At 41.4% G+C, this 23,265-nt stretch overlaps 1 long non-coding RNA gene across 1 annotated transcript in view; it reads left to right on the top strand.

The window, feature by feature from the left end:
* The window catches only part of LOC133252046 (uncharacterized), a 54,952-nt gene that overhangs the window by 5,197 nt on the left and 26,490 nt on the right, over positions 1 to 23,265 (top strand). The window contains exon 2 of the long non-coding RNA XR_009737792.1: positions 1,193 to 1,281. This is a non-coding gene — a long non-coding RNA (uncharacterized LOC133252046). The remainder of the gene's footprint in view (positions 1 to 1,192; positions 1,282 to 23,265) is intronic.

The following is a 23,265-nucleotide window of genomic DNA, read 5'->3' as shown; positions in this document are numbered from 1 at the left end:
TAACATCTCAGGAAACCAGCCAAAGTAATTTCTTTTTGTGTCTCTTGTTACAAAAGCTTGAATGGTCACAGATACTGAAACATGTATGACTTAGATTAAAGGAAACAGCAGCATTATATCACAATGCCAGGAAAGCAATTATTGTAAACAAGGACATTTACTAGAAAACGCCTATCTTAGAACTCACCTTGGCAGGAAAAATGATGCAAGATCTTCTGCCAGAGCCTATTCTTTTTTTAATATCACAAAGGGAGAAAAAGCTTCTGGAGCTCACCAAGAAAGCATATTTCTAAACAACACCTCTAGGAAATTTGTTTCTTCACCTAATAATATGTGTATTTTACCTTTGGGCCTCTTAAAGTCTAACTTTTCTGAATTCTTTCATTGGTTCTGTATCATAAGATTTCCACTGTCAGTATTTAATTCATGGCAATAGCAGGGGAGAAGGCTTGGAGAAGGCCAAAAATTTGGTATATTGCAAAAAAAAAAAGAGGGGGGTGATTCAGTTATTTTAAGCTGAGGACTATGAGGGTTGGAAAAAAATCTGAAATCCAGGTAATATGCATTATTGATAAGAAGCATGGTGTCTATTGGGTGATGATTTTCAACAGAAATATGTCAGACCTAATACTCTGCCCTCTACATTCCCTCAGTGCATAGCATGGGGTTATAGTGAAGGTGTCTGCAGATTATTTTGAATTTTGTTTGTAACAATAAGTTTGTGAATGAATGAATAAATGGATGAATTATGCAGCAAAGTAAAAAATGAAGTGTCTTTAGGATCAAACATGGTTATTTCAATAGCCAGCCCCTGTTGCCAAAGACACATTATGGGATCAGGGAAAATGCCCTTAAATTACATATTTGCTGAAAAGATTTTTCTCTGCATGGAAAGAGTTTGTTCCATGAAATGAAGACCTCATCTGTTATTTTCCTCCCAGGCTTCTACTTCTGAAAATGAACTAGCACCTATCAAAGGGACTTTGGTGGAATCATCAGCCTTACTTTAAGGAATGTGATGTGCCAAGTTCAAAGTTAGCAGAGAATTTTTATGGATGGATGGCCCTCTATAATCATATGGGCCTTATGGAGAAAGAGGTTAGATAAGATGGTGTATAGAGTTTTAAGATAAAACTAAGCCACTAATATTTCTGCTGACCTTACACATTCATCCTAAATTTTTGGTCTCTAGGATTCTTTTTCAATTATTCAGAGAAAACAAATTTGGGCAGCAGATGTGTCCACCTAGAAACTGATGAACAGTGAGCACATGACATAAAGGTAACTGTGTGCCTAAAATAGGTGGCATTATGCCTATTCCAAGAGATAAATTCCACTTGGGGAACTAAGATTATCATTTAGACACATAGGGAATAAAGTGAAAATAATTACAGAGAAATGTATACACAAGCATGCCATGTGCTTATGATAAAATGAAGGTATAAGTAATGTAAACACTTTGAAGAGAATAAAGAAGAGAATGAAACTGAATGGTAATGCCATGATTCAGGAATTTCTAACTATTAATATCCTGACATGTTTCCCAGCATTTTTGTGCCCATCTGCATGTGTGCATGAGGATAAGAATAGGATCATACTCATGCTCAACTTTGCAACTTTTCTTTCCACTGAGTATGATAATATAAACATTTTTCTACATCACTCATTCTGACCTCTTCTAGTATCCCATGGCTGGAAAATGGATGTGCAGCTCTCAATGGTTTCACCACAGTGGTCCCACACAAAGACTTTCTTAAAGTGGTTTTTTTTTTTTTTTTTTGCCTATTTCAAGGCTAGTTGTGATATGAAAACCTAGTGGAATCTCAAAAGAATTCATCCAGGGACAGAGATCCAAAGTAGCATTGCAGAATGTGAAAATTACAGCATTTTACTCTGTCACAAGTAAGTCTTCAGCATGTGTGCTCATCATGTCCATAACTTGATGATATCTGAGGCTGTTTCCATTGTCATTCTTCCTCCTGACATTATCCTAAGCAGGTCACTCAGCTTTCTCTATGTTCTTGTTATGGTAACATTTATGAAGAATGGCTAAAATACCGTTAAAAAGAATGAAATAGTGCCATTTGCAGCAACATGGATGAACCAAGAGATTATCACACTGAGTGAAGTAAGTCAGACAGAGAAGGAGAAATATCATATGACATCCCTTAAATGTGGAATCTAAAAAGAAATGATACAAACAAACTTACTTACAAAACAGAAAGGGACTTGCAGACTTAGAGAACGAACTTATGGTTGCCGGGGGTGGGGGGAAGGATGGGAGAAGGGATAGTTAGGAAATTGGGGATGTACATGTACACACTGCTATATTTAAAGTGGATAACCAACAAGGATCTACTGTATATCACAGGGTCTGCTCAATGTCAGGTGGCAGCCTGGATGGGAGGGAAGTTGGAGGAGAATGTCTACATGCATATGTATAGCTGAGTCCCTTCACTTTTCACCTGAAACTATCACAATGTTATTTGTTAATTAGTTATATCCCAATAAAAAAGTTTTGAAACAACGAAATAAAACAAATCCCCTAGAATAAATGAAAACAAACAAAAAAAAAAGAGAGTGGCCTTAATAGCTTCTTTACTCAGAAGTTGTCCTATACTTCATGAATTAAATCCAAACATAAGTTACAACAGATTACTTTTCATGTTGAGTAAAGCCATTATTATTCAACCCACTAGATTTTCTGTGTCTTTGCATGGCTGGAATCTTTGTAGTTCTCAAAAACAAAGAAAAGGGAGGAAAGGACAACAGGTACAATCATAAAACACAGCCTTTAAACTCAATACTTTAACTAGTTTCATGTTCAGTTTTTCTTACCATAAATATATGGTTTCATTCATTAGCTCACAAACTCAAGTATAACAGCTTGCTTGGTCTTTGTCCTATTTCCTGGTAGAGAACTTCTAAAACCCTTGATATTCCCTGAGCAACAGGAGTATCTTTGTTATGTTAATAAGGTACCTCTGTGGTGAAGCCTTTAGATAGCTTCAGTTGTGCTAGTTGGGTTGGTCATCAAAACAACTTACCATGTCATTAGAGAGTTGGGATTTGAACTAGCCCAACCACTGGAGAGAAGAGGGAGCTAGAGACTGAGTTCAGTCACATGACCATTTATCTAATGAATCATGCCTATATAATGGAACTGCAATAAAATCTCTGGACACCAAAGCACAGTGGAGTTTGATGACTGGTGAACACATCAGTGTGCCAGGAGGGCGACACACGCTGATTCCATGGGGAGAGGGCACAGAAGATCTGAGTTACCTCCCAGGCCTCACCCTGTGGGTATCTTTTATAACAAAACTGTTAGTATAAGCACTGTTCCCCTGAGTTCTTTGAATGATCTGAACAAATTCTCAAACATGAGGGGCACAGCAGGAACCTCACGGACTTATACCCTATTGGTCTGAGGTGTAAGTGACCTGGGGATCCAAGTGGCTAGTATCTTAAGGGAAGTCTTGTTGTGGACCATGTTCTAAACTTGTGGAGTCAGGTACTAACTTCCGGTGGTTACTGTCAGAATTCAACTGTATTTCCAGTTGAGTTCCAGAATTCAAGCAGTATTTCCAGATGGGATGGAAACAGGAATACTTCCTAACTTTGTGATGTAGGAATTATATTTCCTACAGGGGAAAATGCTAATGCTTAGAAACAGTAAGTAATTCTCATCAGGTAATACATGGAGTAAGTGAAAAGATCTAGAATTTAAACCCAGATCGATGAGTCTCCAAGTTCTGTGAGTCTTCTGCTTTATGCCAACCTGCTCTAACTTTCACAAAGGTCAGATATTACAAATGCTTATCCCAGTGCCGTTACCAGGAATGGTGCTGAAAATAGAATTGCTAAGAGAAACATTTCTGGTCTTAGGTCTTCAGTCTCCTAAGTGTGAGAAATGTTCATAAAAATGTAGTTTTACAGGATAAGCCTGCAAGTGCTCAGATGAAGGGGACTGTCCTGGGATGTGGCCTAAATAAATAGTTTCTTCATGTGGCACAAAGGTTTCCTGATTTTCTCTAAGGAATGAGAGTTCCATGATCTTGAGTAATAATCAATAATTACTGAGCCCCTGATGTTCAAGACCACTGCATTAGGCTCTGAGGATACAGGGAGCATGAGCTAAGACCACTGCCCTGGAGCAGCTAACAATCCAGTTGGGAAGATGGATTAAAGCAGAGCATTATAAATAATTCACACAAAAAAGATTACCCAAGGAAGATGTTCCTAAGGGTAAGGGTGATTATAGAAGGTTTCCTGGAGGAAAAATACCTGAAACTGGGCCTCGAAATGTGTATATGATTAAAAAGCAGTGTCTTCCAAGACTGAAGTAAAGTAGAATATGCAATGTGCCTAGCACGTTGTCTACAGTGAAAATGATGATGATAATGGTAGTCAAAGCAATTCTGCAGCTTGTAGACAGGTGCACTTCTTGTTAGAGTACTCGAGAGTAAAAGAGCTAAGTACACATTTTGAAGTGAAACACAGACTGTTTAATTTTGTAGCTAGAGATCTTTGAATCAGAGGTACTTTTATACCTGACAAAAGGAGGAGGCCCCTGCTAAGGACAAAATGTACCCCCGCTGCTGCTGCTGCTGCTAAGTCACTTCAGTCGTGTCCGACTCTGTGTGACCCCATAGATGGCAGCCCACCAGGCTCCCCCGTCCCTGGGATTCTCCAGGCAAGAACACTGGAGTGGGTTGCCATTTCCTTCTCCAATGCATGAAAGTGAAAAGTGAAAGTGAAGTCGCTCAGTCGTGTCTGACTCTTAGCGACCCCATGGACTGCAGCCTACCAGGCTCCTACATCCATGGGATTTTCCAGGCAAGAGTACTGGAGTGGGGTGCCATTGCCTTCTCTGAATGTACCCCTACATGCCCTAAAAGGAGGCATCAGTTATGTGATAAGGAAAATCCCAGAGCCTGGGGTTTATAACACAAGGAAAGGACTGAATGTGGTACAATATGAAGCTTCTTAGGTAACCTCCTCCGGACAGTGATAGAAAGATAGCAAGTGACAGCCTAATACAGGCGCCAGGCCAGAGTCCCCAGACCACAGTGGTGAGCCACGCCTCTCTCCCTTCCTCTGACGCTGTGTGATTCAGGTAGTGCTGACTCACACCATGTTCCATGGCCAGGTCCTGATGGAATTAAGCCAGTCACAATCTCCTCTTCCCCTGCCCACCATGATTGATTCAAGAGAGACTCACGAGCAAATGTGGCCCAATAAGAGACTGGATACCTAAGGGTCCATGCGGGAACAATCAGAGGGGACACATCCTCTTCTCTTGCACAATGCAGCTGGTCAGCAGCTTGCAGCTAAAAGCAGTCAGTTGTGAAAAAGAGAGCTGGCAATGTGGCGGGGGCTGGGCAATGCATGGAGCCTGAAGATGAAGCCAACCATACAAGAGATGGAGCAAAATAGAAAAACTGGGCTCTGGTTACAATGTATATGCTACTGGATCAAGCACTGCCTGAACCATTTCTGTATCATTCAGATCTGTGATCCAAGAACTGCCCTCCTCACTCCCATTTTTTGCTTAGTTTGGTTTCAGTGGGTTTTTTTTTTTTTCTTTCTTATTTACAACCAAAATATTCATAACTTGGTGATGACAGCCAAGCAAGCTCTGAGATCATTCAATTTATTTCAATTTATTGCCTGGGAATGTTCACTCCAAGTATCAACCGTTTGTGTAAAACAAATATCTACCAATATTTTCTAGGCATAAGTCACTATGGATATTTGCAATTCCACATGATATTTGAAAAAAGTAACTTGAGAATACCTGTCAAATATATCAGATCATAATGATTACTACACAATGGCATGTTCTAATAAGGTTTCAATTACATTTACATGTGGCAAATTTTAAAGCACTGGGCTTATGAAATAATTTAGATGAAGCACATACCACTACTCATTCTCATTTTAAATTTAGTGACTCTCTTTTCATTCAAGCAGTAGAACCTTGCCTGATATTAGAGCCCTTAGGGTCTCCTCAAATGAGAATCTCAGTTCAGAATATGAGCCAGCACTACCAGGGTGACAGCCAGGAGTATGTGAAGCAAAGAGAGATAACAAGTATGCAAAACACTGCCCTTGCTAATGCCCAGATACCCACACTTCAGACATCATGTCTTCATTCTCATTTCTGTCATCAAAACCATAAGGCTGTGTGATGGAAAGAATGGAGGACAGAGAGGACCATCAGAACCATCCCATGCTCACTAGAAGCTCTACAATTACCAAAAAGATCTCTCAGCCTCTACAAGTCCCAATGTTTTCACCAGTCCCTCCTGTAAACCTGACCATTCTTGTTTTCAGAAATCCTCATTCTCTCTTCACCTCTGCCCGATTCCATTTTCCTTGCAAAAGGTGAGTGACAGGAGGTATAGAGATCCATTGTTTATTTCTTATACAGACTCCTTGATAGTAAAATTCAGAAGATCTATCTTTCTACTAGTGTGCAAAAGCCCCGCTGAGCCTTAACAAAGAGCTTCCTGGTACCACTGTAGAGAAAAAATGCAATATGCCTATGACTGAGCCTTAACAAAGAACTTCCTGGTACCACTGTAGAGAAAAAATGCAATATGCCTATGAGCAGGGAGTAATATTTTTAAGCCCCCCAGTATTACATAGAAGACTGATTTCTTTCCTTTACAGGGACTTTCCCTTTACCCTAAGCATTCATCTTGCTGGCTGTAACAGCTAAGGTTAGAAACTGTTGCTTTAATGATGCCAGAGTCAATAGAATAGTACATACAAGTTGCTGAATGATACAATGTCATATTTGTATTTACTTTTAATAATGGCAACCATGTATGTAGGAACAAATGTTTATGCATTTTTATATTTCTTTCAAATACTATATACCTTTTAATTATGTTTTAATACATAATTCCTTAATGACAGTTAATGTTATCTCATTTTCACATAACTTTAAAAATATAATTGACTATTGAGGGTAAAATTAATATCAATGTACTGGAGTATTTATAACAGATGCAAAAGTAAAATAACAAAGGAGCACAAAGGTCAACTTGGGGTAAATGATAAATGTGGTAACATTCTCAGAATGTTGATAAGTATATAATATTTTAAAGTAGTTTTTAAAAGTTAAAAGTTGCAGATAGTAATCTTGAGAGCAACCAACTAAAAAATAACACAAAGAGGTATAACTAGGAAGTCAATAAAAAGTATTAAATGAAATACTAAATATATACCTGATTTATCCAAAAGAAGACAGGAAAGGAGGAACACAGGAACTAAGAACCTTTGAGACATTGTTATGGGTTGAATTGTGTCTCCTTGCAAAATCCATATGTTGAAGTCCTAAGCACCAGTACCTCAGATTATGACTTCATCTGGAACTAGGGTCCTTTTTTTTTTTTTTTTTTTTTTTAACGTGGACCATTTTTAAAGTCTTTATTGAAGTTGTTACGATATTGCTTCTGTTTTACGTTTTGGTTTTTGGCCCTGAAGCATGTGGAATATGAGTTCCCCAATCAGGGATCAAACCTGCACCCCCTGCCTTGGGAAGCAAAGTCTTAACCACTGGACTCCCAGGGAAGTCTCTAAGTTAATGCTTTTACAGAGGTAATCAAGTTAAAAGTGAGAACTAAACTGATATGACTGATATCCATACAAGAAGGGGACATTTGGATGCAGATAGGCACAGAGAGGGAGAAGGCAATGGCACCCCACTCCAGTACTGTTGCCCAGAAAATCCCATGGATGGAGGAGCCTGGTAGGCTGCAGTCCATGGGGTCGCTAAGAGTCAGACACGACTGAGCGACTTCACTTTCACTTTCCATTTTCATGCACTGGAGAAGGAAATGGCAACCCACGCCAGTGTTCTTGCCTGGAGAATCCCATGGACGGAGAAGCCTGATAGGCTGCAGTCCATGGGGTCGCACAGAGTCGGACACGACTGAAGCGACTTAGCAGCAGCAGCAGCAGCAGGCACAGAGAGAAGACACGTGAAAACAAAGAAACAAGATGGCCCTCCACAAGCCAAGGAAAGAGACCTGGAATGGATCCTTCCTTCACTGCCCTCAGAAGGAACCAACCCTGCAAACACCCTGATCTCAGATCTTCAGCCTCTAGACTATTACTTACCCAGCTTGCAGTACTTCATTATGGCAGCCCTAGTAAAGTGATACAGCCATATAGTAAATAAATACCAAGAAGCCAAAATTAAAATTCAACAATATTGGTACTTACTTTAGGTGTAAATAGATTAGTACTACATGTAAAATGCAGACACTGTCAGACTGAACAGAAAAGCAAGCTCTAACAATATGCTGTTTTCAAGAAACATATATTAAACATAGAGACACAGACAGGTTGAAAGTAGAAGGGTTGAAAAAGATACATGCATACCACAATATACAAGAGAGGGACATGGCCATATTATATCAGAAAAATTAGACTTCAGAACAAGGAAAATTACAAGAGGAAAAATAAGGACATAAAATGATTAAAAGAGAGATTCACTGACAAAACATAAATATCACAATACATACCAATATACATGGATTAATTGTACTGCATATTCTGGTAATATAACATTAAAATATAAAATCAAATTTTTAACAACAAACAAAATATCAAACACCTTAGAATAAACCCAGTGGAAGATATGTAAGATCCAAATAAATGGAGGAGTATCCAGTTTTCCTGAATCACACACCTAAAAAATGTTAAAGGGTCTCTTCTCTTGAAATTGACCTATACACTGGGGAGAACCTCTACACTTATAAATATCCTGCTATTTGTGGGTCACCAACCCATGGATATGGGCCTTGACTAGACCATGTCTCTATATATAGTCCTAAGCAAAATCCCAGGAGGTTTTGTTGAACAAAATGGCAAAGTAATCTTAAAATTTATATAAAAATGCAAAGGGTCTAAAATAAAAAAAAATATTAAAAAAGAACAAAGTGGTAAAACTTACACTCTATGAGTTCAAAATGGCCTGGAGAATTCAGGACTATACAGTCCATGGAGTCACAAAGAGTTGGACACAACTGAGTGATTTTGACTTTTCACTTTTTCAGTCACAGAGGAGTGGCCGAGGTGGTGGAGTAGAAAGACCCTGAGCTCACCTCCTCTCACAGGCACACAAAAATTACAACTATTTATAGAGCAACTGTTGATGATAAAAACCAAGAGAGTTTCAGAAAAGATCTTCTACCACTGAAGATATAAAGAGAGAACCATAACAAGAGGGCAGGAGGAGCAGAGACATGGTCTAGTCAAGGCCCACAAATTGCAGGATAATTATAAGTGTAGAGGTTCTCCCCAAGAAGGGAGTGGTCTGAGCCCCACACTGGGCTCCATAGCATGGAGGTCCTACACAATGAAGAACATCCAGGACATCTGAAGCCCAGGAGAGCTTAACTTCAGGAGAGCTCACCTTCAGGAGAGCTCGAGGGCTATGGGAAATAGAAACTAAACTCCTAGAGGGTGCACATAAAATCTCACAGGCTCTGGGACCCAGAGCAGAAATAGTATTTTGAAAGAAGCCACAATCATATCCACTTGTTGATCTCTGAGAGACTCCTAGAGAGGCAAAAAATAGCTGGGGGCTCACTCTGGGGAAATAGACATGGGTGGTAGACATTCTGGGGAGCATGCGCTCATATGAGGACACTGATGTGAGCAAGTGCCATTTTGGAATCCTCCCTTTAGCTTAGAAACCTCAGGACCAAGCCCCACCCAACAGACTCTCAGTACCCATATTGGGTTGCCCAGGCCAAGCAACTACCTGGGCAGAGACAGCCCCACCCACCAACAGGCCCGCTTCCCCAAGGCTGCCTGAGCCCACAACTGCCCCCAGGCCTGGCCACACCCCCAAAAGGGCTCAGGCTTTTTGCATACCAGTGTGTTGAAACTAGCCACAGGACCACCGAGACCCTGCAGACAGAAACCCTGGGACCCAGCTCCACACACTAATACCAGCTCTGGAATAAGCCTCACTCCCCATGGTCAGGCACCTGAGACCCCATGGGCCCTGACCCTGTACCAGTTGGCAGACACCAGCCCTAGGACCACTAGAGTCCTTCAGTCAGCCATGCTGGGATTTGGCCCCACCCATCAGTAGGCAATACCAACTTTGGGACTCCCCAGACTCATAACCAACCATGTCAGGAAATACCCTTGCCCATCAGCAGACTGACATTTGATCTGAGACCCCAAACCCTACATCCACCCACTTCAGAACACACCTCTGCCCACCAGTGGGTCTGCACTTGTTTCAGGAACCCCCACTCCAGGCCCACAGGCAGAAGCCTTGTAACCCATTCCTACCCACTGGCAGCCAGCAGCCTCCACACAAGGCAGGATCTGGCAATCAACCAGATGAGAGATTAGCTTTCATCTGATCATCCACTGTAGTAACCCTGCACAACAGAAGGACCCATGCAACCAAAATAAGGGGTCCCTCTAAAGCATATAGCTCTAGGGACCAGAGGGGAGTGAGCTGGTGGGACATACAGGATGTCTCCTGTACAAGGCCATTTCTCCAAGGTCAGGAAACATAAAAAACTACCAAATACATAGAAATAAAGTCATCAAATTGGGCAAAATAAGGAGACAGAGGAACATTTTCCAAAGGAAGGAACAAGCTAGAGCCCCAAAAGAACTAAGTGAAGTGCATATAGGGAACATACCTGATAAAGAGTTCAAGGCAGTTACTGTAAAGATGCTCAGAGAACTCGGGAGAAGACTATGAACCCAGTGGAAAGTTTACCAAAGAGTCAGAAGATGTAAAGAAGAACCAAGTAGAGCTTCACAATACAATAACTGAAATAAAAATTATTCTAGAAGAAATCAATGGGCTTTCCTGGGGGCTCAGTAGTAAAGAATCCACCTGCCAATGCAGGAAATGTGGTTCAGTCCCTGGGTCAGGAAAACCCCCTGAAGAAGGAAATGGCAACCCACTCCAGTATTCCTGTCTGGAAAACTCCATGGAGAGAGGAGCCTGATGGGCTACAGTCCATGGCGTAACATAAAACTCAGATATGACTTAGTGACTAAACAACAAAGAAGAAATCAACAGGAGATAAGATATAAAGGAGCAGACCAATGAGCTGGAAGACAGAGTAGTGGAAATAACTGAACCTGAATAGAAAACAAAGAAATAGATACATATGGACAGTTTAAGAGACTGCCTAGGACATCAAGTGTCCTAGCATTCATATTGTAGGAGTCTCAGCAGGGAAAAGAGAAAGAAGAGAACATGTTTGAAGATATAATACCTGAAAACTTTCCTAACCTAAGAAAGGAAACAGACATCCGCATCCAGGAAGCACAGACGGTCTCAAATGGAATCAACCAAAGAGGTCCATGCCAAGATGTATTTTAATTGAAATGGCAAAAATTTTAAAAGAGACTATTAAAAGCACCAAGGAAAAAGCAACAAAGTTATACACGAGGAAACTCCCATAAGGCTATCAGCTGATTTTTCAACAGAAACTCTGCAGGCCAGAAGAAAGTGACAACATATTTAATGTGATAAAGGGAAAAATGTGCAACCAAGAATACTCTACCTGGCAAAGCTTTATTTCATATTTGACATTTGAGAAATCAAAAGTTTCACAGACAAGCAAAAGCTGAAAGAGTTCAGCACCACCAAAACAGCTTTATAAGAAATGTTAAAGGAACTTTTCTAAATGAAGAAAGGTACAACACTAAACTCAAAAAGTATGAAAGAGAAAGGCTCACTGATAAAGGCAAATATACAGTAAAGATAGTAAATCAATCATGTAAAAAAGGAGGACCATTAAAAGACAAGAGTAGTAAAAGTATCTACAGCCACAGAAACAAATGGACTACAGAAGCAAAATGGTTTAAAACTATACTACAAAGCGATAGTCATCAAAACAGTATGGTACTTGAACAAAAACAGACACATAAATCAATGGAACAGAAAAGAGAGCCCAGAATGAACCCACGTTGACATGGGTAATTAATGACAAAAGAACCAAGAATATTAAATAAGGAAAAGACAGACTCTTCAGTAAAGGGTATTGGGAAAACTGGACAACTGTATGCAAAAGAACCAAACTAGACTACTTTCTCACATCATGCAAAGAAATAAATTCAAAATGGATTTAAAACTTAAATTTAAGACATGAAACCATAAAATTTCTAGACTAAAATCACTAATGATTAGAGAAATGCAAATCTAAATCACAATGAGATATCACTTCACACCTGTCATAATGGCTATCATCAAGAAGATAGTAAATAACAAGCGTCAGTAGGAATGTGCAGAAAAAGTCACCCTTATGCACTGTGGGAAGGAATGTAAATTGGTGCAGCCACTATGGAAAACAGTTTGAAGATTCTTTAAAAAAAGAAAAGTAGAACTACCATATGATTCAGCAATTCTACTTCTGGATTATCCAAACAAAGACACTCATTAGAAAAGATATATGTACCCCTATGTTCACTGAAGCAGTATTTATAATAGCCAAGCTATGGAAGCAATCCAAGTGCCCATCAACAGATGAATAGATAAAGAGTATGAAAAGATTATATATATATCTCACATATACACACAAAAAAATGGAATATTACTAAGCCACAAAAATAACAGAATGTTGCCATTTGCCATAACATAGATCTAGAGAGTATTATGCTAAGTAAAATAAGTCAGACAAAGAAATAAACACTATTATTTTACTTACATGTGGAATCTAAAAAACAAAATAAATGAACCAATATAACAGAAAAGAAACAGAATTATTTACACAGAGAGGAAGGTATGGGGAAGAAAGAAATAGTTGAAGGAGACTAAGAGGTACAAACTTCCAGTTGCAAAATAAATGAGTCATGATTTAAAAATGTACAGTGTGAGATACATTTATTGTTGTTGCTCAGTTGTCATCTTTGACTCTTTGCGACCCCATGGACTGCAGCACTCCAGGCTTCCCTGTCCTTCATCATCTCCCAGAGTTTGCCCAAGTTCATGTCCATTGAGTTGGTGATGTTGCCCAACCATGCGCATGGCATGGCTCATAGCTTCATTGAGTTCTGCAAACATCTTAGCCACAACACGGCAGTGACCCGTGAAGGGGGTGAGGAATATAGGCAGTAAGTAATGTCTTTATATAGTGACATATTGTGACTGGACTTAATATTGTGATCATTTCAAAATGCATAGTAAAAATTACTATGTATTATAACAGGAACTAACTTGTGTTGTAGGTCAGTTGTACTTCAAAAACAAACAAACATAAAAAAAGAGATTAGATTTGTGATTACCAAAGGTGGTGTAGGGCTTCCCTGGTAGTTTAGTGGCAGAGAATCCACCTGCCAATGCAGGAGACTTGGATTTGAGCCTTGGTCCAGGAAGAGCCCCTGGAGAATGAAATGGCAACCCACTCCAGTATTCTTTCTGGGAAAAGCCCTTGGACAGAGAAGCCTGGCAGGCTAAAGTCCGTGGGGTCGCAAAAGAGTTGGACACAACTGAAGTGACCGAACAACAACAAAGATGGGGTGGGGGGTGCGGGAGGGGGAACTGGATGAAAGGGGGTCAGGAGGTACTACAGACTTCCCATTGCGAGATACACAAGTACTAGGAATATAATGAACATGAAAAATATAATTAGCACTGCTGTACGTTCCACATGAAAGTTGGTATTACTCAGCAATGAAAAGGAACAAAAGAATACATACTATGTTTTTTCACTTAAGTATAAGAACATAGAAAATTCATACATGATGCTAGAAATCAGAAAATCATTGCCTCTGGTGTGGGAGACAGTTAAAAATTGACTGGAAGGCTGCATGAGGGAGTTTTCCAGGGTGAAAAAAACACTTCATATCTTATTTTGCCTAGTAGTGACAACTGTCAGAACTTATCAAACTGAACACTTAAGATTTGACCATGTTATTGCTTATAAAGTATACTGAAATTAACAACAATAGAAAAAAAAAAAAACCAACCCTGTTACCCTATAACAAAATAGCACATTGACAGAGCTCACAATTTAATTATTTCATACTTCTATCCTAAGATGATAATGCCCTGCTGTGCTGAGCTTCTCAGTCTGGTCTGACTCTCTGTGAGCCTATAGACTGTAGCCTGCCAGGCTCCTCTATCCAGGGGGATTCTCCAGGCAAGAATACTGGAGAGGGTTGCCACGCATTCCTCCAGGGGATCTTCCCAGTCCAGAAATGGAACTGGGGTTTCCTGCACTGCAGGTGATTCTTTACCAGCTGAGCTACCAGGGAAGCCCTAAGATGATAATAACCCTAAGGAAATGTAACAAAGGATAACAGATAGTCTGTTATTAATAAAATAAAATCAAGTGGAGAAGTATGTGGACACTAGATCTCAAGGTCAATAAGATGTGCATTTATACAGCAGCAATACAGTTACAACAGTGGGATTCAAAAGGACACATGAATGTAATGCTAGATAGCCAAGGAAATAAACCAGGAGGATCTCTACGTCTGATGTAGAATAGTCTCCAAGATACATGCTAAAACAAATGAGGCAAGAGGCAGAACAATGTACAGTTCAGTTCATTTGCTCAGTCGTGTCTGACTCCTTGCGACCCCATGAACAGGAGCACTCTAGGCCTCCCTGTCCATCACCAACTCCCGGAGTTAACTCAAACTCATGTCCATTGAGTCAGTGATGCCATCCATCCATCTCATCCTCTGTCGACCCCTTCTCCTCCCGCCTTCAATCTTTCCCAGCATCAGGGTCTTTTCAAATGAGTCAGTTCTTCACATCAGGTAGCCAAACACTGGAGTTTCAGCTTCAGCATAAGTCATTCCAATGAATATTCAGGACTGACTTCCTTTAGGATGGACTGGTTGGATCTCCTTGCAGTCCAAGGGACTCTCAAGAGTCTTCAACACCACAGTTCAAAAGCATCAATTCTTCGGCACTCAGCTTTCTTCATAGTCCAACTTTCACATCCATACATGTCTACTGGAAAAACCATAGCTTTGACTAGATGGACCTTTGTTGGCAAAGTAATGTCTCTGCTTTTTAATATGCTGTCTAGGTTGGTCATAACTTTTCTTCCAAGGAGCAAGCATCTTTTAATTTCACGGCTGCAGTCACCAATTACAGTGATTTTGGAGCCCCAAAATAAAATCAGCCACTGTTTCCCCATCTGTTTGCCATGAATTGATGGGACCGGATGCCATGATCCTACTTTTCTGAATGTTGAGTTTTAAGCCAACTTTTTCACTCTCCTCTTTCACTTTCATCAAGAGGCTCTAGAGTTCTTCTTTGCTTTCTGCTGTAAGTGTGGTGTCATCTGCATACCTGAGGTTATTGATATTTTTCCCGGCAATCTTGATTCCAGCTTGTGCTTCATCCAGCCCAGCATTTCATGTGATGTAATCTGCATGTAAATAAAATAAGGAGGGTGACAATATACAGCCTTGACATATTCCATTCCCTATTTGGAATCAGTTTATTGTTGCATGTCCAGTTCTAACTGTTGCTTCCTGACCTGTACACAGATTTCTCAAGAGGCAGGTCAGGTGGTCTGGTATTCCCATCTCTTTCAGAATTTTCCACAGTTTGTTGTGATCCACACAGCCAAAGGCTTTGGCATAGTCAATAAAGCAGAAGTAGATGTTTTTCTGGAACTCTCTTGCTTTGCTGATGATCCAACGGATGTTGGCAATTTGATTTCTGGTTCCTCTGACTTTTCTAAATCTAGCTTGAACATCTGGAAGTTCATGGTTCATGTACTGTTGAAACCTGGCTTGGAGAATTTTGAGCATTATTTTACAGAATGTGAGATGAGTGCAATTGTGCGGTAGTCTGAACATTCTTTGGCATTGCCTTTCTTTGGGATTTGAATGAAAACTGACCCTTTCCAGTCCTGTGGCCACTGCTGAGTTTTCCAAATTTGCTGGCATATTGAGTGCAGCACTTTTACAGCATCATCTTTCAGGATTTGAACTAGCTCAAAGAGAATTCCATCACCTCCACTAGCTTTGTTCATAGTGATGCTTCCTGAGGCCCACTTGACCTCGCATTCCAGGATGTATGGCTTTAGGTGAATGATCACACCATCATGATTATCTGGGTCATGAAGATTTTTTTGATAGTTCTGTGTATTCTTGTAACCACTTCTTAATATCTTCTGCTTCTGTTAGATCCATACCATTTCTGTCCTTCATTGAGCCCATCTTTGCATAAAATGTTCCCTTGTTATCTCTAACTTTCTTGAAGAGATCTCTAGACTTTCCCATTCTATTGTTTTCCTCTATTTCTTTGCATTGATTGCTGGGGAAGGCTTTCTTATCTCTCCTTGCTATTCTTTGGAACTCTGCATTCAAATGGGTATATCTTTCCTTTTCTCCTTTTCCTTTCACTTCTCTTCTTTTCTCAGCTATTTGTAAGGCCTCCTCAGACAACCATATTGCCTTTTTGCATTTCTTTTTCTTAGGGATGGTCTTGATCCCTTCCTCCTGTATAATGTCATGAACCTCTGTCCATAGTTCTTCAGTCACTCTGTCTATCAGATCTAATCCCTTGAATCTATTTGTCACTTCCACTGTATAATCATAAGGGATTTAATTTAGGTCATACCTGAATGTTCTAGTGGTTTTCCCTTTTTTCTTCAACTCGAGTCTGAATTTGGTAAAAACAAGTTCATGGTCTGTGCCACAGTCAGCTCCTGGAATTGTTTTTGCTAACTGTATAGAACTTCTCCATCTTTGGCTGCAAAGAATATAATCAATCTGATTTCGGTGTTGACCATCTGGTGATGTCCATGTGTAGAGTCTTCTCTTGTGTTGTTCGAAGAGGGTGTTTGCTATGATCAGTGGGTTCTCTTGGCAAAACTCTATTAGCCTTTGCCCTGCTTCATTCTGTACTCCAAGGCCAAATTTGCCTGTTACTCCAGGTATTTCTTGAGTTTCTACTTTTGCATTCCGGTCCATTATAATGAAAAGGACATCTTTTTTGGGTGTTGTAGGTCTTGTAGGAGGTCTAGAAGGTCTTGTAGGTCTTCTAGAAGGTCTTGTAGGTCTTGTAGGTCTTCATAGGACTGTTTAACTTCAGCTTCTTCAGCATTACTGGTCAGGGCATAGACTTAGATTACTGTGATGCTGAATGGTTTGCCCTGGAAATGAACAGAGATCATTCTGTCATTTTTGAGACTGCATCCAAGTACTGCATTTCGAACTCTTTTGATGACTATGATGGCTACTCCATTTCTTCTAAGGGATTCTTGCCCACAGTAGTAGATATAATGGTCATCTGAGTTAAATTCACCTATTCCAGTCCATTTTAGTTCACTGATTCCTAAAATGTTGCTGTTCACTCTTGCCATCTCCTGTTTGACCACTTCCAATTTGCCTTGATTCATGGACCTAACATTCCAGGTTACTATGCAACATTGCTCTTTACAGTATCAGACTTACTCCCTTCACCAGTCACATCCACAACTGGGTGTTGTTTTCACTTTGGCTCCATCTCCTCATTCTTTCTGGAGTTATTTCTCCACTCTTCTCCAGTAGCATTTGGGCACCTACCGACCTGGGGAGTTCATCTTTCAGTGTCCTATCTTTTCGCCTTTTCATACTGTTCATGGGGTTCTCAAGGCAAGAATACTGAAGTGATTTGCCATTCCCTTCTCCAGTGGACCATGTTTTGTCAGAACTCTCCACCATGACCTGTCCAACTTGGGTGGCCCTACACGGCATGGCTCATAGTTTCATTGAGTTAGACAAGGCTGTGGTCCATGTGATCAGATTGGTTAGTTTGCTGTGATTGTGGTATTCAGTCTATTTGCCCTCTGATGGAGAAGGATAAGAGGCTTATGGGAGCTTCTTGATGGGAGAGACTGACTGAGGGGGAAATTGGGTCTTGTTCTGAAGGGCAGGGCCATGTTCAGTAAATCTTTAATCCAACTTTCTGTTGATGGGTGGGGCTGTGTTCCCTCCCTGTTATTTACCTGGGGCCAAACTATGTTGGAAGTAATGAAGATAATTACAATACTAAAAAGCAGAGACATTACTTTGCCAACAAATGTCCATCTAGTCAAGGCTATGGTTTTTCCAGTAGTCATGTATGGATGTGAGAGTTGAACTATAAAGAAACTTGAGCGCCAAAGAATTGATGCTTTTGAACTGTGGTGTTGGAGAAGACTCTTGAGAGTCCTTTGGACTGCAAGGAGATCCAACCAGTCCATCCTAAAGGAGATCAGTCCTGAGTGTTCATTGGAAGGACTGATGCTGAAGCTGAAGCTCCAATACTTTGGCCACCTAATGCGAACAGCTGACTCATTTGAAAAGATCCTGATGCTAGGAAAGATTGAAGGTGAGAGAAGGGGATGACAGAGGATGAGATGGTTGGATGGCATCACCGAGTCAATGAACATAAGTTTGCTAAACTCTGGGAGTTGGTGATGGACAGGGAGGCCTGGGGTGCTGCAGTCCATGGGGTTGCACAGAGTTGGACACAACTGAGCATCTGAACTGAACTGAATGAAGAGAATGGCAGAAAGAACTTCTATCTGCTGATGTAGATGACTATCTCTGGAGTGCCGGGAGATATATTTTCATCTTGCACCCCACCCCTAGTATTTAGTTTTGATTTTTCACCCTATAGAACTATAATTTTAGGAATTATAAAACAACAACAACAATTAGCAAAGAGACATAAAAGGATGTAGATAGCACTCCTGGCTTAGGGAGATAAAAATTAAGGAGGTTAGTAATGGTTTTATGAAAAAATGGGCAATTGAGCTGGGTCTTATAACCTGGGCATGGGAAGAACTTACAGATAGGGGAAAAAGAAGGAATATGAACGAAATTTCCACACTTTCAAAACCAAGCACCACGAATGCCAATGGAATCTTCCCTGTGTTATCCCAAGGCTAAGAAACAAATGCATGTTCCATTCCTTGAAACAAACTATCTTACTTAGGAAGATTGTATTCCGAATGAATATGGTGTTCTGATTGAAATGTTTGCTGTAGGTAATGTTTTGTTACCTTATTGATATTAGGGATGGAGAGAAAAAAAAATACACCTAGCTGTTCTTTTGTTTTGTTTTGTTTGTCTTTTGTTTTGTTTTAAACAACTTAGCCTTTTATTTGCCCAAGGCCAGCTGTTGTAGGCACTGAGGCCCCAAGATTTCCAGAGGGGATGGGGGCCGGGGCAAGCCATCCTGCCTCCCAGGTGCTGACTAGCCCATCCTGCTTCCTGCAGGAGATGGGAGAGTAGGTAAAGTGTGCTCTTGCACCAAGTATCTCCTCAATTTTGTGTGTGTGTTAGTCACTCAGTCGTGTCCAACTCCATAGACTGTAGCCCACCAGGCTCCTCTGTCCAAGGGGTTCTCCAAGCAAGAGTACTGGAGTGGGTTGCCATTTCCTTCTCCAACCTAGCTGCTCTTGAATTTCCTCTCAATATGTAGTTCACCTCCCCAGGGCTTTTTCTCTGATGGAACCTCTGCCTGCTGAGCTGACTGCTGTTGCCTGATCCCCAGTGTGGGAGGGACTCTGAGGGAGACTCCTCAGTCCTGCAGGCTGCCGCGTCCTCTCCCACTGAGAATCCAAATTAGAGGCTGTTAAGGATTTGGCAGACTCATTTCTGCTAAGTTCCCTTATAACTGTCCTACTTCTTTTCATGTGTGATTTTCATACTGTATCAGAAATTCCTGCAGGTTTCTGATATGGGTATGGAGTCAACTCTGATTTCCTGTATTGATGCCGGTTTCTTCCCCATTTCAGGATTCTTTGTTTTTTCTGGTTAGTGTGTGCTGTGCTTTGTTGCTCAGTCGTGTCCGACTCTTTGCGACCCCATGGACTGTAGCCGCCAGGCTACATGAAGAATCCATGGGGACTCTTTAGGCAAAAATACTGGAGTGGGTTGCCATGCTCTCCTTTAGGGGATCTTCCCAACCCAGGGATCGAACCCAGGTCTTCCACATTGCAGGTGGATTCTTTACTGTCTGAGCCACCAGGTCAATTTAAGGGAGGGAATAAATGGAAGGGAGGGGATTCAACTTCTAAGGTCAAGTCACTATCTTTCCTAGATGCCAGCCTGAGTTATTAACATTACATTATTAGACAATACTAGGAGCCTGTCAAAACTGGCCTGGTATTAATACATTTTAGGCAGTTAATGTTATGGTATGTATTGGAATTAAAAGAGAGGGTGTTTGGTTTGTTTAGTAGCGAAAGTCACTCAGTCATGTCCAACTTTTTGTGAACCCATGTACTATACAGTCCATGGAATTCTCTAGGCCAGAATACTGGAGTAGGTAGTAGCCTTTCCCTTCTCCAGGGTATCTTCCCAACCCAGGGATCGAACCCAGGTCTCCCACATTGCAGGCAGATTCTTTACCAGATGAGCCACAAGGGATGCCCCTTAGTTTGTTTAGACAGTGTTCAGATCTTGATTCTACCAATCCCAGGCACTGAATTAATCATTTTGAGTCTCATTTTCCTTCACCTGTAAAATGAAGACTGTTAATAGCATCTACTTCATAGAACAGTAACAAGGGTAAAATAAGGTAGTGCCTCTAAAGCTTTGGCACAGTACCTGATGATCAATAACTGCTTAATAAATATTTAAAAGAAGTTTCCCCACTCTTTCCTCATTGCTAGATGTGGTAACTAAACTCAAATGTTCCCACTAATGTTCAGATTTCACACCTGAATTTTTCCAAGAATGTTTCTTTTTTTTTTTTTAAAGAAAGAATGGTTCATAATCAAATCAAATTTGATCTAATCTGCAAAGCAATATAAAAACCCTAGAAGGATGCATCTTAGCTGTCTAGACAGGGCCCTATGGACTGTTAAAGAGTCCCAAACCCTCTGCCTCTTACTTTCCTCATCTGCAAAGTAAAATTCCATTTTCACCAAAATTTCACAAAGCTGTATTTAGCCACCCTCCTGTACAGATGGAACTACACTCTCAGGTTATAGAGCTGTGGGTTTCTTTTGATAAATGAGAGGATTTGTGTCTTCCCAAGCTTGATATGTAGGGATGGAGCCGAGGATTAAAAGGGAGACATTTAAGCAGATTTATTGCAAATCATTACTGGAGTGCAGGAGTTACAGACCCAAGATTAAGGTGAGCCTCTCTCAAGAACATTTTCTTCAGTAGTAACAGACAGGCAGAGCTTCTTCTTCTTTTTTTTTTTTTTCTTTTTAAATCATTCTCTAATGAGAAATGGTTTAAACTGGGGAACTTCTCTGCACAGTAAATTGGACAGATTCGGAGACATGCTGGAAAGATCATTCAGTAACAGAACTAAAGCTGCTGTCCCTAACAAAATCATACAAGTTAGAATAAGAATGAGAGGTTCGCAGCACCTGACAACTAGCAAGCTGGAATACTTGCCACAGAATCAGCCTGACACAGATATACTCGTATTAAATCCTGCTCCTGATCCCTCCATAGTGCCGCCCCTCTGAACTCTGTTCCGGACCTTTGAGTGGATTCCCATTTCTCATAGGAGAAAATAGAAAATTCTCAGTATGCCCTTCAGCCATGGGGCCTCTAACAGCCTCGGCTTTGGCTCTGCCTCCAGGGTCCCGTGGTCCAGCTGTCTATGCCTGCCCATGCCCCAGGAGAACACCTGGCCCGCAGCATCCAGCAGCAACCTGTGCTTGGCGCCCAGCTCCAGCCTACACGCCCGCAGCCTGCGGGCCAGAGACCAGTAGAAGGGCGGCCGCGGGCTCACTTAGGCACAAGTACAGGGCAGCAGCAACAGCAGCCCTGCCTGGGTCTCATCACTGCTGGGTCCGTGTTCCACCTCTAGCACGGCCTGGGCCCAGAGGGGCTCCCGGCAGAGTGCCAAACCGGGCGCCCAGGCCTGCAGCTCCACCCAGCTCCTGGCCCCGCGTGCAGCAGCACCAGGAGCTCCTCTGACACCCACGCGTCTTTGCATCCACTCACCGCACCGGACAGCTGCACCTGGCCTCCACTGGTCAAAAAGGTGGTGTAGCTCCAGCTCGAGCTCATGCTGCAGACAGCGAGGCTGCTGCCCAGTGTTGTCCCCAATTTAGGGCTGGAAAAGGTCAGCTTTCATTCCAATCCTAAAGAAAGACAATGCCAAAGAATGCTCGAACTACTGCACAATTGCCCTCATCTAACACGCTACTGCTAAGTCACGTCAGTCGTGTCCGACTCTGTGCGACCCCATAGACGGCAGCCCGCCAGGCTCCCCCGTCCCTGGGATTCTCCAGGCAAGAACACTGGAGTGGGTTGCTATTCCCTTCTCCAATGCATGAAAGTGAAAAGTTAAAGTGAAGTCGTTCAGCCGTGTCCGACTCTTAGCGACCCCATGGACTTCAGCCTACCAGGCTCCTCCGTCCATGGGATTTTCCAGGCAACACGCTAGTGAAGTAATGCTCGAAATTCTCCAACCCAGGCTTCAACAGTATGTGAACTGTAAACTTCCAGATGTTCAAGCTAGATTTAGAAAAGGCAGTGGATCTAGAGATCAAATTGCCAACATCCGTTGGATAATCGAAAAAGCAAGAGAGTTCCAGAAAAATATCTACTTTTGCTTTATTGACCATGCCAAAGCCTTTGACTGTGTGGATCACAACAAACTGTAGAAAATTCTGAAAGAGATGGGAATACCAGACCACCTGACCTGGCTCCTAAGAAATCTGTATGCAGGTCAAGAAGCAACAGTTAGAACTGGACATGAAACAACAAACTGGTTCCAAATTGGGAAAGGAGTACATCAAGGCTGTTTATTGTCACCCTGCTTATTTAACTTATATGCAGAGTACATCATGAGAAACGCTGGGCTGGAAGAAACACAAGCTGGAATCAATAACCTCATCTGGTATGCAGATGACACCACCCTTATGGCAGAAAGTGAAGAAGAACTAAAGAGCCTCTTGATGAAAGTGAAAGAGGAGAGTGAAAAAGCTGGTTTAAACTCAACATTCAGAAAATGAAGATCATGGTATCTGGTCCCATCACTTCATGGCAAATAGATGGGGAAACAGTGGAAACAGTGGCTGACTATTTTTGGGGGCTCCAAAATCACTTCAGATGGTGATTTCAGCCATGAAATTAAAGACGCTTATTCCTTGGAAGGAAAGTTATGACCAACCTAGAGAGCTCATTAAAAAGCAGAGACATTATTTTGCCAACAAAGGTCCATCTAGTCAAAGCTATGGTTTTTCCAGTGGTCATGTATGGATGGGAGAGTTGGACTATAAAGAAAGCTGAGCACTGAAGAATTGATGTTTTTGAACTGTGGTGTTGGAGAAGACTCTTGAGAGTCCC

Source organism: Bos javanicus, chromosome 7 (genome assembly GCF_032452875.1).
Source record: "Bos javanicus breed banteng chromosome 7, ARS-OSU_banteng_1.0, whole genome shotgun sequence".
In the NCBI taxonomy this organism is placed as follows: domain Eukaryota; kingdom Metazoa; phylum Chordata; class Mammalia; order Artiodactyla; family Bovidae; genus Bos; species Bos javanicus.
Note: the sequence above shows the minus strand (reverse complement) of the source record. Positions and strands in the feature narration are given on the sequence as shown.